The sequence below is a fragment of the Crotalus tigris genome, unplaced genomic scaffold (assembly GCF_016545835.1).
Source record: "Crotalus tigris isolate CLP2741 ecotype Arizona unplaced genomic scaffold, ASM1654583v1 scf7180000017668.6805642782:7212621, whole genome shotgun sequence".
Lineage (NCBI taxonomy): Eukaryota > Metazoa > Chordata > Lepidosauria > Squamata > Viperidae > Crotalus > Crotalus tigris.
In genome coordinates, this window is record NW_024096554.1 from 2,056,478 (window position 1) to 2,070,382 (window position 13,905).

The 13,905-nt window shown below is 39.2% G+C and overlaps 1 protein-coding gene across 6 annotated transcripts in view; it reads left to right on the forward strand.

Moving 5' to 3' along the window:
• Positions 1-13,905, forward strand: part of LRFN2 (leucine rich repeat and fibronectin type III domain containing 2) — a 322,235-nt gene that overhangs the window by 105,819 nt on the left and 202,511 nt on the right. The window lies entirely within an intron of this gene.

A 13,905-nucleotide genomic window follows, 5' to 3' on the forward strand; every position in this document is an offset into this window, starting at 1 on the left:
TGCTTTATTCTTCCACACAAATATGATAGGTGGAATTCTTCTTGCCTCAGAGAAATCTAAAGAGGTCATCTACACCCTTTTCCATAAAAATGATAAATTTGGAGAGTCCTTGATCAACTTGCTGCTACTTTGACCAATCAGAGAGACTCAGATTGAAATCTATCCTTAGCCGTGGAAATTTACTGGGACTCTAGATCAGTCTCTCTCCCTCTCCCTCTTCCTTGCCCTCTCCCTGTCTCTTTCCCTCTCCCTGTCTCTCTCCTTCTCTTTCTCCTTCTCCCTGTCTTTGTCCCTCTCCCTCTCCAATGAAACTCAAAGGGTTGTAGAGAAAACTGGAAGAAAGGAGCACTCTGCCTGGAGCTACTAAATGAAATAAAATTGATAAAATTAAACTAAAGTTCAGACAAAATGTTACGAGTTGCACTTCAATAAAGGCAGCAAATAAGATGGACACAGCAATGTAGACTGACAAAGACAAACCCTATATTTGCCTTGTGTTTAGGACCTTAAAAGAGATTTGGAAATCTCTTTTCAACCACATAATTTCAAAGTCAGGCCATCGACCAGAATTCCCCTTCAGTCTTGAGACTGAAAAATGGCTTTGCAGTCACAAGGAGTCACATCTGTTGAATGAGTGATGGCTAAAGGGAGTGATCATTTTGGGACATATAATTTTAAAATAAAACTGCAGTTTGGAAAGAATGTTTGGGTAATAAAGTTGTGCAGTGCTATGGATTCAAAGGCAAAACAAAAATGGTGCTCCTGTGTACACAGGATTACTGATATAGAACCTGGTCTATAACTATTTAACACAGATCTGTTTTTCCCTAGGATTGTGCAACTATTGTGCAGTTCTAGGGAGAAAATACGCTTGGTTTAAGGAGCTGAAGTCAGATACTCTGTTCTCACCCCGATGCACTCTAAAGCAGCTTTCTGTCTTCGAATCCAACAAGCTGCTCAGGCTGATCAGATAATGCTGTATGTGGAAAGACTTTTTTTTTTTTTTTTTTTAGAAGCAGTGACAGCATGCCAAAAAGAGTTACTTATAAGACAGTGGAGAGATATTGTGACATCAGGGGCAGCATGGAGACTTCTAAGCTGAGTTTTAAATGGTTATAAAATACTCTGAAGACCTCTTCTGCAGTAGCTAGCATAGATAATGACAAGATAGGACTCCATGAACAAATGAATGACAACTGTGTAGTGTAGGTATGAAAATGTATATATGAACACAAACGCCAATGCTTAAATCCATATGCAAACATGCATGCATACACAGGGCCACCTTACCCACTCACCAGCCCACACGGAATGTTTCCCATCTCAAAATAATAACAAAGTTAAACTATGTCCTCATTCCCGCTGAAAGTACTTTATTTGAGCAAACTGCTTGATTTAAATGAAGTCAATGATTGTGTTCTCCATTTAAATTGCACTTCAGGAGTGTAATTATTGAGAGCAGTGGTATCTAATTTATTGTATGTCTGTTGGTACATGTGTGCATACATGAATGCATTCAATGTATGTGGGGAGGAAGCACGTGAGTGGGATTCAAGAGTGAACCAATGGGGAGAATATGAAGGCTGCATACTATTAGCATAATTTATGCCTGGAAAGTAATAACAATAAGGCTGTTTGCTTCTACTGCCTTTGATAGAGTCATCCCAAAATGCATGAAAATGTGCAATGACAGAGATATACAGTAACACACGTCACATTTCTTAACAGAATAAAAAAGTTGGAAGGGATCTTGGAGGTCTTCTAGTCCAACCCCCGTGTTCAAGCAGGAAACCCTATATCATTCAGGACAAATCTCTTCTTAAAAACTTCCAGTATTGGAGTACTCACAACTTCTGGAGGCAAGTTGTTCCACTGATTAACTGTTCTAACTATCAGGAAATTTCTTCTAAGTAAGTTCTCTACTTGATTAATTTCTATCCATTGCTTCTTGTTCTGCCTTCAGGTGCTTTGGACAATAGGTTGACCTTATTTTAGTTGTGATAACTCCTTATCTTCTCACAGATAAATCTAGCAAATCTTTCAACCTTGTACAACTTCTGTGGTTCAGTCTCCAAGAAGGGTTTAGAAGCTGAAGGCATAGTATTTGCACTATATCTAAATTCTAGTATAGCAAAGGCCTAGGAAAAACAGTGATGCAGCTCCCCCCCCCTTTCAGTTTTTCATTTTCTTTAAGATTTGTAGACTGATGCTAAGAAATAGGTGAGTTCAAAAAAACAGCTGGTATGTAGACCTTTCTGACTTGTATTAACTTTTCTGATGCATCCAATCTTAAGTACAAAAAAAAAATAATCTCTTTGCAGATGTTTCAGAATTTAATGCCAGCATCCTTTAAACAAATGAGACAGCTTATTTAAAGAATTCATTTAAAGCAAGCGAAACACCTAAATGCAAATGTCTTTAGTACCCAGAAGAGATTTTTCTCTTTTGTTTTTGAGAACAGATGCCATGAAGATCATAAAGAAATAGAATATACAGTTTTGGTTAAGAACATTTGAGGTTTTGTCCAAAGCCATAATTCAAATTGGATCCTGATATTGAAACCCCTAAGGAATGCTCATAGTACATTTCCAACTTACTGATAATTAAAATCTTTATGGCCTTGATGAAACTGAGGAATCTGGATTACAACAGGGCAAATAGATTGATCTGCACAGTATATGCTAAGGTTGAGTGGTGTTGTGGCCTAGAGATGGAGCTCTTGCCTCATAATCAGGAGGCTTAGAGTTTGCTCCTAGGTAGTGCAGATATTTTCTCTTTGGGCACAATCAATAATTTCTGCTGCAAACTCTGCATAGGCATCAGGAAGGGCATACAGCCAGTAAATTCAGTCATTACAGGGTTGTGAAAATAAAGTAGAGATTGTGGATGGTTTCTTATCATGCTGGCTCCATTAGGATCGGGAGGCCTCTTCTCTATGTACAGTAAAAACAATTAAACCAACCAGATATGCCAAGCATATTAATTCATTTGGAAAATGCATTTCCAACAATGTGCTGATAAACTCTAATTAGGATGGCTTTAAAAGAGATTGGTTAAATTCCTGGAGAAGAGCTCTATTAGATACCATTGATCCTGAACACTCAATTTTATCCCTGAATAGGAGACAACATACCTCCTAATACTAGTTGCAGGGTAATATCAGTGTGAGAGAGGTGTACTTCATTCTACTAACACTAAGGACATCTGAATGAGAAACAAAATGCTAGACTATGAGAAACAAAATGCTAGACTAAAATGGATCTTAGTCTGATAAAGAAGGGATATCCTTTTTTTTTTTTTTACTAAATATTTATGGATGGTAACACATCCATGGACCAGAATGAAACCCATCTAGTCTGCATTCTGTGTCAAGCAGCAAAGATCAAATGCATTCAGAAACTAAGCAGCTGGACAACAGGTTAACAGCTTTCTAGTATTTAAAATAAGTTGTCTGTAATTCAGGAAACAGCAAATGGCTAGCAAGGTTAATAGATACTGATGGTCCAGTCATCTATTGAATTTGTTTGGTCTTCTTTTAAAAGCAACTAATCAATTGACCACCTTGTTGAAAAGTAGGATTGGATAGGAAAGAAGTTAGACATAAGCATGCAGCTAATGAGTGTATATAGTACCATTTATTACCATGCAGGCATAATACAAAGTATATTTACATGATTTTATGTGTATTAAGTGCTAATCTATATTTATCTATAGTGGCCTAGAATAAATATGTATTCTAATACCTATTTAACTTAAAGCTTATGTTAAAAGCCACTTCATTAATTCTTATCCCAAAGGTGCTTTTAAAAAGGCAACTGGACTTTCTTGGTTTTTTTCCTTGACAATGTTTCCCTTCTCATCCAAGAAGCTTCTTGGGTTCCCCCAGATTGGTGGGAAATAGAAGGATTTATATTCTTTGCAGTCATCTGCATTGTCTTTTGAAAAGCACTTTTCGACAAGCAAGATCTGGATGATGGAGAATCTCCATAGACATTCATTCATTCATTCATTCTTCCTCCCACTTTACCTCATCTATATACTGTACTTAGGAATGCCAACAGCATCTCTTTTTAACATTCTCGTGCCCACTTATCCAGCACTTGGACCATGAGAAGTTTGCTCTAATATCTTCTAGAGTCCAGGGCTGGATCTTTCTTCTGGTTCTTTTCTACAAATTTTTCTTTGTGTTCCTGTCCCCCCCCCCGCTGTGATTCTTCTGCTTCTTACTATTCCAGCCATCGCCTCCTCTGTCTCACGCCTTGTCCAGATGCCTCTCATTCCAGCAGCATCTCCTGCCAAACCTAGAAAACCTCCGTCTACCTGCTGAGGCTTTTTTTATAGTTCTTTTCTTTGAATCCTACATGGCAGCCTGCAGGTGCTTCTAAGGAGTTTCTAAATTCTCTCTCTCCCCCCCCTCCCCTTATCTCTGCAAGAGTCTACATGCGTAAATGGGCAGCTGAATGTCAGATTATTGTGAAGGAAAAAAACAAAACCCTGTGACCTTGATAGTTTCAGAACTATTCATCCTTCCACATACCAGTCCTTCTGCTAGCAATAAATTCTGGGTTCTGTGTATGTAAAGTTTTATTTCTTGTTATAAATCCTGCATCCTCATATAATTTGTTTTAATGATCACTCCAAACTAGTACATTTTGAAAGAAATTTAAAAAAAATGGTTCCTCATTTTCCAAGCTGGAAAGCCCAGAAATTGTAGATTTTGTCTTACTCCTTAATAATTTTGGTTGGCTTTTTAGTTGGTTCCGAAATACATTTTTGGGGACCATAATAGTACCTTGTATTCTAAATGCAGTTTCAGCATAGACTTATATGGTCTAGCATGGTAGCATAGAGTAGCATAGAGCATAGAATGGTAGTAGTATTTTTGTTTTCTATTCATTTTCATCAATTATAAAATGGTAAAATACTCAGGTAGGGGAGCCCCGCAGAAAATACTTCTCTTGTTCATTGGATCTATATTTCATCCAACATTACTTTATCAGATGCTGTAAGGGCTGTCATAAAAATAAACCTTTTTCCATATTTGGTGAAAATGTGATAAAATCCCTAAAAATTTGGAGGATGGGTTTTATCTAAATGGTAGTAATAAGCAAAAGACTGAATTCTTGTAAATTTAGTCATTTTCCATACAAATATAATGGAAGAAAAAATGTATGGCTGCTTTTAACATCCAAGTTGAAAGCCAATTTGATATAGTAGTTAAAGGACCTGGATTAGAAATTGTGAGAATGTGCTAACCCAGCCTTGAGGCATGAAACCAGCTGTGTGGATTTGGGCCAGTCACTTTCCCACACCCCTTAGAAGAATGCAATGACAAATCAATTTTGAAAAATGTTGCAAAGAAACTGCATGGACTTATCCATGTAATTGGCAAAAGACTGGCTTGAAGGAATACATACATACCCAGACACTCAAAAGTCCAAGTTAGTTATTGCCTAATAATGGGCATATCTAGATAATCTTTCATTTGAAAAATTGTGGGATAGGATTTAATTAATACTTGGATAAAATGTACATACCTAAAATAAACAATGGGGAATTATTATTTTGTCAAGGTTGGCTAAGTGTATCTCTTTTATAAATGACAAAATACATACACATCGGAATGTATGTCAAGTTAGATTGGCCTGATGCAGGGTTGATGACTATACTATAGAAGCTAGCATTTATAACATATTAAAATGTAAAGAAACTTATTGTCTTTGTTGTTGTTTATAAAGCCACCCAGTTTCAGATTTAGCTGTGAATCCAGTAGTGGGATTCAGCTGGTTTTCACCAGTTTGGCAGAACCAGTAGCTAATTTTTTTGTTGCCCAGGCCTAGAATGGACTTCCAGAAACAGCATCCACACAGAGAACCGGTTGTTCGCATATTTGAATCCCACCACTGTGTGAATCCTGTGGCATTTATAACCATTTCACATTCAGGGTAGTTCACACTACCATGTCAGAATAACATTGGGGAAATCCCATGTACCATAATTAAATAATTGCTTCCCCATACTTTCTGTTTATAGCTTAAAACCAAGCATGGAGCAAATCTGCATTATTTGCTGCCAGGAATGATAAAGTCACAAGTAAGTCTCAGTCTGTATAAGGTGATGATTTCTTTGCAGCCCTTGTAATGCAACTTGCTGTTAAATTAAAAACACTAATATAAACACACACATAAACACATAAACTGTTATTGTCCTTAAATTTTAACCTCTACCACCTATCGTATATACATAGAAAATATATCCTGCACCTGTTATGTGCACCTGTTTTCTTTTGAGCTATTTTGCAGAGATAGAGGTATATGGTAGAACAAGGACTTGTTCCTTCTTCCACTGACTGTTCTATTTTGCAGCATTGTTCTTGGGATTGATTGAATTTTTTTTTAAAGTGCTATTTAGTTCAGAGGTCCCCAACCTATGGGCCACTACCGGGCCATGGCCTCTTGGCCACCGGGCCGTGTGAGTAGTGGACAGTGCACATGTATGTGTGCAAGTGCTCACCCCCCTCATGCCACCATTGCCACGAGTATTGCATGGGTGGTGGCAGTGCCACTAGTATCATGTGGGAAGTGGCATTGCCATTAACCTTGTGTAGATGGCGGTAGTGCCACAAGTGACAAGTGGCCCATGGCACAAGCCTTGTGCCAGTGGCGCATCATTGTGGGCTGCAGTGCGAGCCTCATGTGGGGGCAGGGGCAGGATCCTTGCACAGGTGGTAGCATCACCACAAGCCTGGCAGTGATGGCGCAACAAGCCTCAGGTGCTGATGTTGCTAAGAGCCTCATGCGCATGCTTGCAACCCTGTTTGTGTGGAGCACAGGCTCACAGCCTGTTTGTGTCCATGTGGCCACATTCACATTTGCATATGTAAGGCCCCTGCCCCTCCTTCTCCCACCAGGCACCAACCCAGAAAGGTTGAGGAATCCTGCTTTAGTTGGTGAGTCAAATCATATCAAATAAAACTTTTATTATAATTCTAGACTGACATGGTGTTGAAAGGAAAATCAAGTGGGTGTCATGACCCCATCAGATCATCTTTCAGAGGAAGTGAAGTTGGAGCTGGGACCATCCGATGGGGATGGTACATTTCCCCTAGAATGTTTGGAGAGTCCAGGGGCTAGGACGATGCTGTCCCAGGCCCCTCCGGCATTGGGGGAAGTAGTCAACTGGATGGGAAAGCTGCCTGCCCTCAAAAACACAGGGGAGGATTTGTTGCAGTTAGGCAGTGGGGATGAGAGATAACAGATTCCCTCTGATGAAGAACAGCTGCCTTCCCCACTTTATCCAAGGGCACAGAGAGTGGAGCAGAGGCAAGCTTAAAGGTCTGCAAGGCTGCGGGTGAGGAGGCCACCCCACCCCTCCTAACAAGAAACACCTGGATTGAGTTGATTTAATGAGTGACTTTCTCAGAAACAATTTTTTTTTTGGCTTCAGCATGCATTTCCCTGGTGGTGGAAAAATTGCTCTGGATTGTGTTTCTACCTGTGGACTCTGAACCTTGCTTGTGGACTCTTGACTTTGTCTTGTGGACCTTAAACCTTGTTTATGATTTACAGACCTTGCCTTATGGACTTGCATCTTGTTTCTGGACCACAGATTTCCTCCCTGCCTTGGTGGGTGCATAGGTGATTATTGATTTTAGTTTGTGGAACTGTGTTGCACTGACTGTGGGTGGCTGCCTTTGGGAAAATTCGGCATCAAGCTTTACTGGCCATTGTAAGGCCATTTGCTGTTGGAGAGCAGAGCAATACAGGACTTTATTGAAGCCTGCATCTGTGTAGGTAACCTGGATCATAACAGTGAGGCTTAGAGTCCAGTTTTTCAGTTTTTTCTTGCCACAGTTTTTCAATATTAGTCTGATCATCTCTCTGTCTTAAATGTTACCTTAAATGAGGCATGGCTACCCAATAACCTTGCAGACCCAAGATTGTACCATACAGATTTGGTGGCAAAGCACTGAAAAATATGATAGATTTCCCAATATTTTTGGTGTCAAACCAAAGAAAACCAGTGAAAAACCTGTCCAACTCCAAAAGAACAATGGGATGAAAATCTCATCCCATGGTGACTTGACTGAGCCACTCATTTGCTGCTTTTCGCTGTTGAAAAAGATAGTTTTAGTGTTGCTCCCCAAGCACTGAAAACTTGCCTTATAAATTATTACAATGTCATCCGGAGAAATTTCACGGCATAAAATACTGCTGCTTTGTACATTTTAGAAAGAGGTACACAAAATAAGCATGCTGTATAACAGGCAGGGCAAGCTGGATGGTGAATCATGGAATCGAAGCTTTGTTTTCAGAGTACACAAAAGAGGGTTTTAACAAAAATATTAGAACATCTGGATAGCCTGATAATCACTATCTATAAAAGACTCAACAGACAGCTCAAAGATATATGCATTCACAGGAAATTTCAGAAGGTACCTTGAATGGGAAGCATTTTAAAATCACCAAGAAACTCACCCTGGGGATTTTTGCAAGAGGGTGGGATTAGCTTCTGATAATCATCTGACTTTTCCTGCTGCTTATCTGAACTGAACACCCACCCCACATGGAGGACCACAAATAGCTTATTAGAATTCTTGTCCTTCTGTCAGGTTTTAAGAACATAAAGGAGAGGTAACAGTGTGCTAGAAGATATTTCAGAATTCTAGCTAGGCCAACAGCACATTTTCCTTTTATGCCACTACACAGCTCCCTTTTATAAAGTACTGAAGTGGCTTCAGGCTTCTCTGGACTTCTTGTACAATCTCAGCATATATACTCCTGTGATCTTTTGCAAGTCAAAGGTACCAAAGAAAGCTGCTGAATGTAAAAAAATGACAAATGTTGAGACGAGCTTGGTGAGACCTTTTGTGGTGCTGAAAGTTTACTATGGTTTTTGTACCAGCTCTTCATTTAGATCCAGGGTGCCATGGATCAATTTGAACCCAAGTGAACTCATGAAGTACAAAAATGAAAATATAACTCACCTTACAGGTGGGGGTTAAACTAACTTTGTGTTTTCCCTTCTCCCTGAGTTTTTGTACACTTTTTGTGTAAAGGCAGAAAATGATAGAATTTTCTAAATTAAGGGAGGTTCAATTCAGCCTAGTGCTAATAAACATCATGGGTGTCCAAATTAGGTTTATTAATATTAACACTGCGGAACAATCTTGAAGTTTTCATCAGACTTGGCCCAAAACTTTTATTTTAGTAATTTGCTGGAATAGATAACATCCCTTCTTCACTCCAGGGTTGAGAAAGAATTTTAGGGAAGTTGATTTATTTATAGTTTTGTAAGACTCTCAGGAAGACAGACCACACTGCTTCTTATAACAACCACAATCTCCTCATTCGCATAGCCCTTGGCACCCTAATCTAGAAGATGCACTCAGCTTGCTAAAAAAAAAACCCTTCAGGGATTAGTCCAGGAAGTTTGCAGGAGTCAAAAATAACTCAAAAGCGGGGGGGGGGGACCAAAACACTTTTAGCAACTTCTTCACTTCAGAAAGCCCTCTCCTCTCCTGTATGTCAGAAAAGACAAGCTTACAGTAGTACAGTCATTTTCCATAGGGCCTTATTTGTAGTTCTTAACAGCCAGACAGCTTTGTAATAAAGGTGCAGTCACTTAATTAGACAGATTGAAGACATAGGGCAGGGGCCCTTTTATGACTTGTGGACTTCAACTCTCAGAATTCCTCAGCCAGCCACTTCAATTCTGGGAGTTGAAGTCCACAAGTTATAAGAGGGCCAAGTTTGAAGACCCCTGACATAGGGTTTTAAAAGAAAATACCAATGCATTAAATTTTGCTCATTAAGTGATAGGCAATGCAAACCTTTCAGTAAAGATATCCTACATATTGCTGGATTTTGCATCAATTGCTATTTCTCACCACTTTTTATGTGTATCTCCATTGCAACAGTCTATATCTTTAATTAATAATATATTTTCTTTTGGATAGGCATCACCAAATCTGACTGGTTAGGAAGAGTTATAGCTGACATACCAAATGTAATTATGCAAAAGTGCTTTTTGCCATATCTGCCTTTTGGGAATCAGGTGGCAATTTCAAAAGGTATTTACAAGCTATGACTTGGTTATTTCAAAGCCAAAGAGGCTAAATTTCTATCTCTAAACCCACTTTCCTATTTATCAATAGCACATCCTTATTGTTTGGATTAAAATAGTTTGTTCCCACTCAAAAAGCTCCGTGTTGAACTCACAACATTGAAGAATACCTCTTGCTCCCTTGAAAGTGGACAGTAAGGACCAACAGAACTGGGAATCAACTTATGATTATTTTGAACTCCCATTCCAGAACTCCATGAAACCTTCTCCAGGATTCATGGAGATAGTATATAGCCTACAAGAGAAGATGAAACACAAGGCCAGTGAATTTGATGTCAAAGTAATCCCTTTTGATATATGGCCATCCTCAAATGTTTGATGCATTGTCACAAGGATAATGAAAAAAGTTTGATATTGTCTACTTGACAGGTTCCAAAATATGGGTTCAAATGTAATATTCCTTTTGCCCTCCTAAGTTGTTTTACTGTCACTGGCTGCCAAACAACCTAGGAGTCTAGTGACATCAAGTTTACTAGTAGAGATTCACTGACTAGCTTTTTTCCCCTTGGAATCTAAGAAGAGCTTAATTTAAGATTTCACTTGCCATAAACAGTCTATTTATTGCTTCATTCTGTTTCTCCAAAACCACTGAAGCCAGCTCACTCTCTTGTTTCCCTCCGGCAAAGTGAAGCTTTTACTTCATAGAACCAGATTCTTTGAATGCACGTCATAGCAACATAATTCTTTTTTTCCCCAGAGTGAAAAAGCTACTTTTATGCTGACACCAGTTGAGTTTGAAATAAACTGCTGTGAATATGATGGCAAGGGATCAAATTCTTATTTCTTCCAAGCGAGCTTTTCCAAAGAACAGTTGGGGATTGAGGAAGGAACAGTAGGAGGTACCTGAAATGGATGATGAGATTCTGGTGATTTATGGGGTGTGATATTGACAATAGGATTATGGATTGTTACAGTTGAGGTTTTGTGCATTAATGTCTAATGATTATTATTGTTTTTATGAGTATAGTGTTGATACTGTATTTATACTACTGCTGTGAGACATTTAGGGCTGTAATGACTGAAGCGGGATACAGGCATTTAAAACAAATACATTTATATATCCACCCATCCTCTAACCATTTCTGGGTGCCCCCAAGTCAAAAGTGAAAGCAACATATAAAACCACATCAAAACTATAAAACTAAACACATTAAAGCACATTAAAAGCCTGGTGCCAAGTCAAATTTATAATGTGCAGTCATCCAATCTGATACCAGTGCTTGAGGGAAAAGCCAGGTCTTTAAAGGTTTGTGGACAGCTAGGAGGATAGAGTCCTTACCTATCTTCAGGAGACAGAATGCCCTAAAGTGTAGGGGCATTGCATGTTAGCCTTGCAGGTCAACCCAATCCAGGTGTTGTGTGAATTGGTTTGTGCAATAGATCGGTCCATAGAGGATGGTGGTCTTGGAGGAAATCTTATGCATCTTCTGCTTTCCCATATCATAGACCATAAAGATAGATAATTCCTTCTACTTTTGGTAAGCACCACATGTGGGCCATTTTAGAGTGCCTCTCACCCATACTCATTTATACTATGCACTTATACCCTGTTAAGGTATTTAGAGTTTTTAATATTTTTAATAATTATTTTATTTATCAAAATTAGAAACAGCCCATCTCCCTCACAAACTGTTATTTGTTAACTATTGTTTTATAACTTTGTTATATGCCACCTAGAGTCACTTGTTTTATGAGGTGGGCAACCATATAAACTTGGATAAATAAGTAAATAAATAAATGTACTGAATTAATAGTAATAATGAATGAATCAGCCTGCTTTTAACTTACCACAGTATGCCTTAATTCTTTCATGAGTCTATTCCATTCCAAGTTTGCGTACATATACACAGTATATTTGCACTTGCACATGAAAATGAATATTGTTTAAAATATATATTTTTTCGTTAAATAGTTATTTTTTCCATGTACTTTGCCTCAGTTACTGACATTAGTATGTAATTTACCCCAAATATACAGTATTCCTTCTAAACATTAGATACTATAGTGCACATATCTTACATGGGCTCATTTCTCTGTGTTGGAAGCACTTTGTTTTCTTCCTCCCTCCCTCATCTCTTTCTTCCTTTCTGAGTCAAGAATTACACTGCAAAATGTTATAAATTGAGGATGGCTGTTCGATGTATTTGTGCTAAAGCATCAGAAGACTTGGCTTCAAAATGTGTACTGAGTAAACTTCTCAGGCATCCCTCTTTTGATCTTTGTTCTTGCCTTCCCTCCACCCCACCCCCCCATTCAAAAAAATGCACAAGTCCTATAAATAATATAGCATCAAACAACTAGAAGATGTTTGGTTATGAAGAACTACAGAGGCAAAAGAGAGAGATGTGACTGCAAAGCAGACAATGAAGAGAAACCATCTTTCCCCTTTTTAGTATGAGAGCTATCTGGAGATGAGAGCTTGATTTATTCAGCATGTAAAATGTAGCCCCTTTGTGTCATTTCAATTACCTCATAAACATAATTTCAGGCTGCGGCTGCCAAACAATTTTTCATGTTTACTTTCCTCTTTGATTTGCTTTAAACAAACACCTTTCTTCCACTCCTAGCCTTCCCCAATTTCCTTGAAGAGTGAAAAAATATCACCATAGCCAGCGTTTGAGTTCAAATGCATTTTGGGAGTTCTTTTCTTTTTGTCACAATACACTGGCCACATTAGCCATCAGATTTCATAAACACATCTGCGCTTTTGCAAGTTCTCAGAGGAGAAAGAATAAAGACATTCTCCTGGGAAGTACTTGGTTATCCAACCCTTTTCTAAGAAAAGGTAGAATGGATTAAAAGTGGCCAAACTGTTATAGCAGTTTACAGTGAGAATGTCAATATATTGTGAGATATCGAAAGAATAAGTTGATTAAGTGACCTGAAGGCACTTAATATGTGCCTTCAATTCAAATATGTGTGGATGCTGCTTCCAGAAGTCCATTCTGGGCCTGGGCAACAAACAAAATAGCTACCGGTTCTGCCAAAGTGGTGTGAACTGGCTGAATCCCACCATTGCATGAAGGCATTGCTGACTCTTACTGACATGTATATAGGTCTTCTTCATAATGGTCTCTCAGGTTTCCCAATGGTGCAGTGGTTCCTATCACTGCTGTAACTGTGCCCATCCACCTTGCTTCTGGTCATCTTCTTCTCTTTTCTTCCTCCTTTCCCACCATTAGAGCCTTTTCCAGGAGCTAAGTCTTTGAATGATGCATCTGAGGTAGGAAAAATTGAGCCTGGTCATTTATACCTCTGGTGATGAAAACATTTTTGATTATTTAACTTAAGTTGACCAACTTTTTTACAATGAAAAGGAGGACACAAATAAATTGAAGAAAAAAAATATCGTACATAAAAGAAACATTTTATTCATTGCAACAATAATACAGAATACACTATAATATGAAAAATGCAGAGTGGGCCTTGTGGCTCCCAAAGCACCAACCGTGCTGGCTCCGGCCCCGGGAGGCAGCCCGCCGTCAAAACACTCCACCTGCAGCCACCCCGCCAGCACCACCACCCACCCTGCACAGCCCTGTGTAGAGCAGGCTCCACGGCTCCCACAGCATGGGGGGCAGCCGGCCACCACCGCCCCTCACACTCCCGCCTGCAGCAACCCTGCCGCCCCTGCCTCTTGCACCTGCAGCCATTATTGCCCTAGCAGGGCCGAAGATCAAGAGAAACTTACCGTGGCATTGCCGCTCCAGTCTCCTCCAGGTATCTTCGGGATAACTAGGAGATGGTGTAGTTGAGTAGCAGGGAGGGGTGCAAATTCGC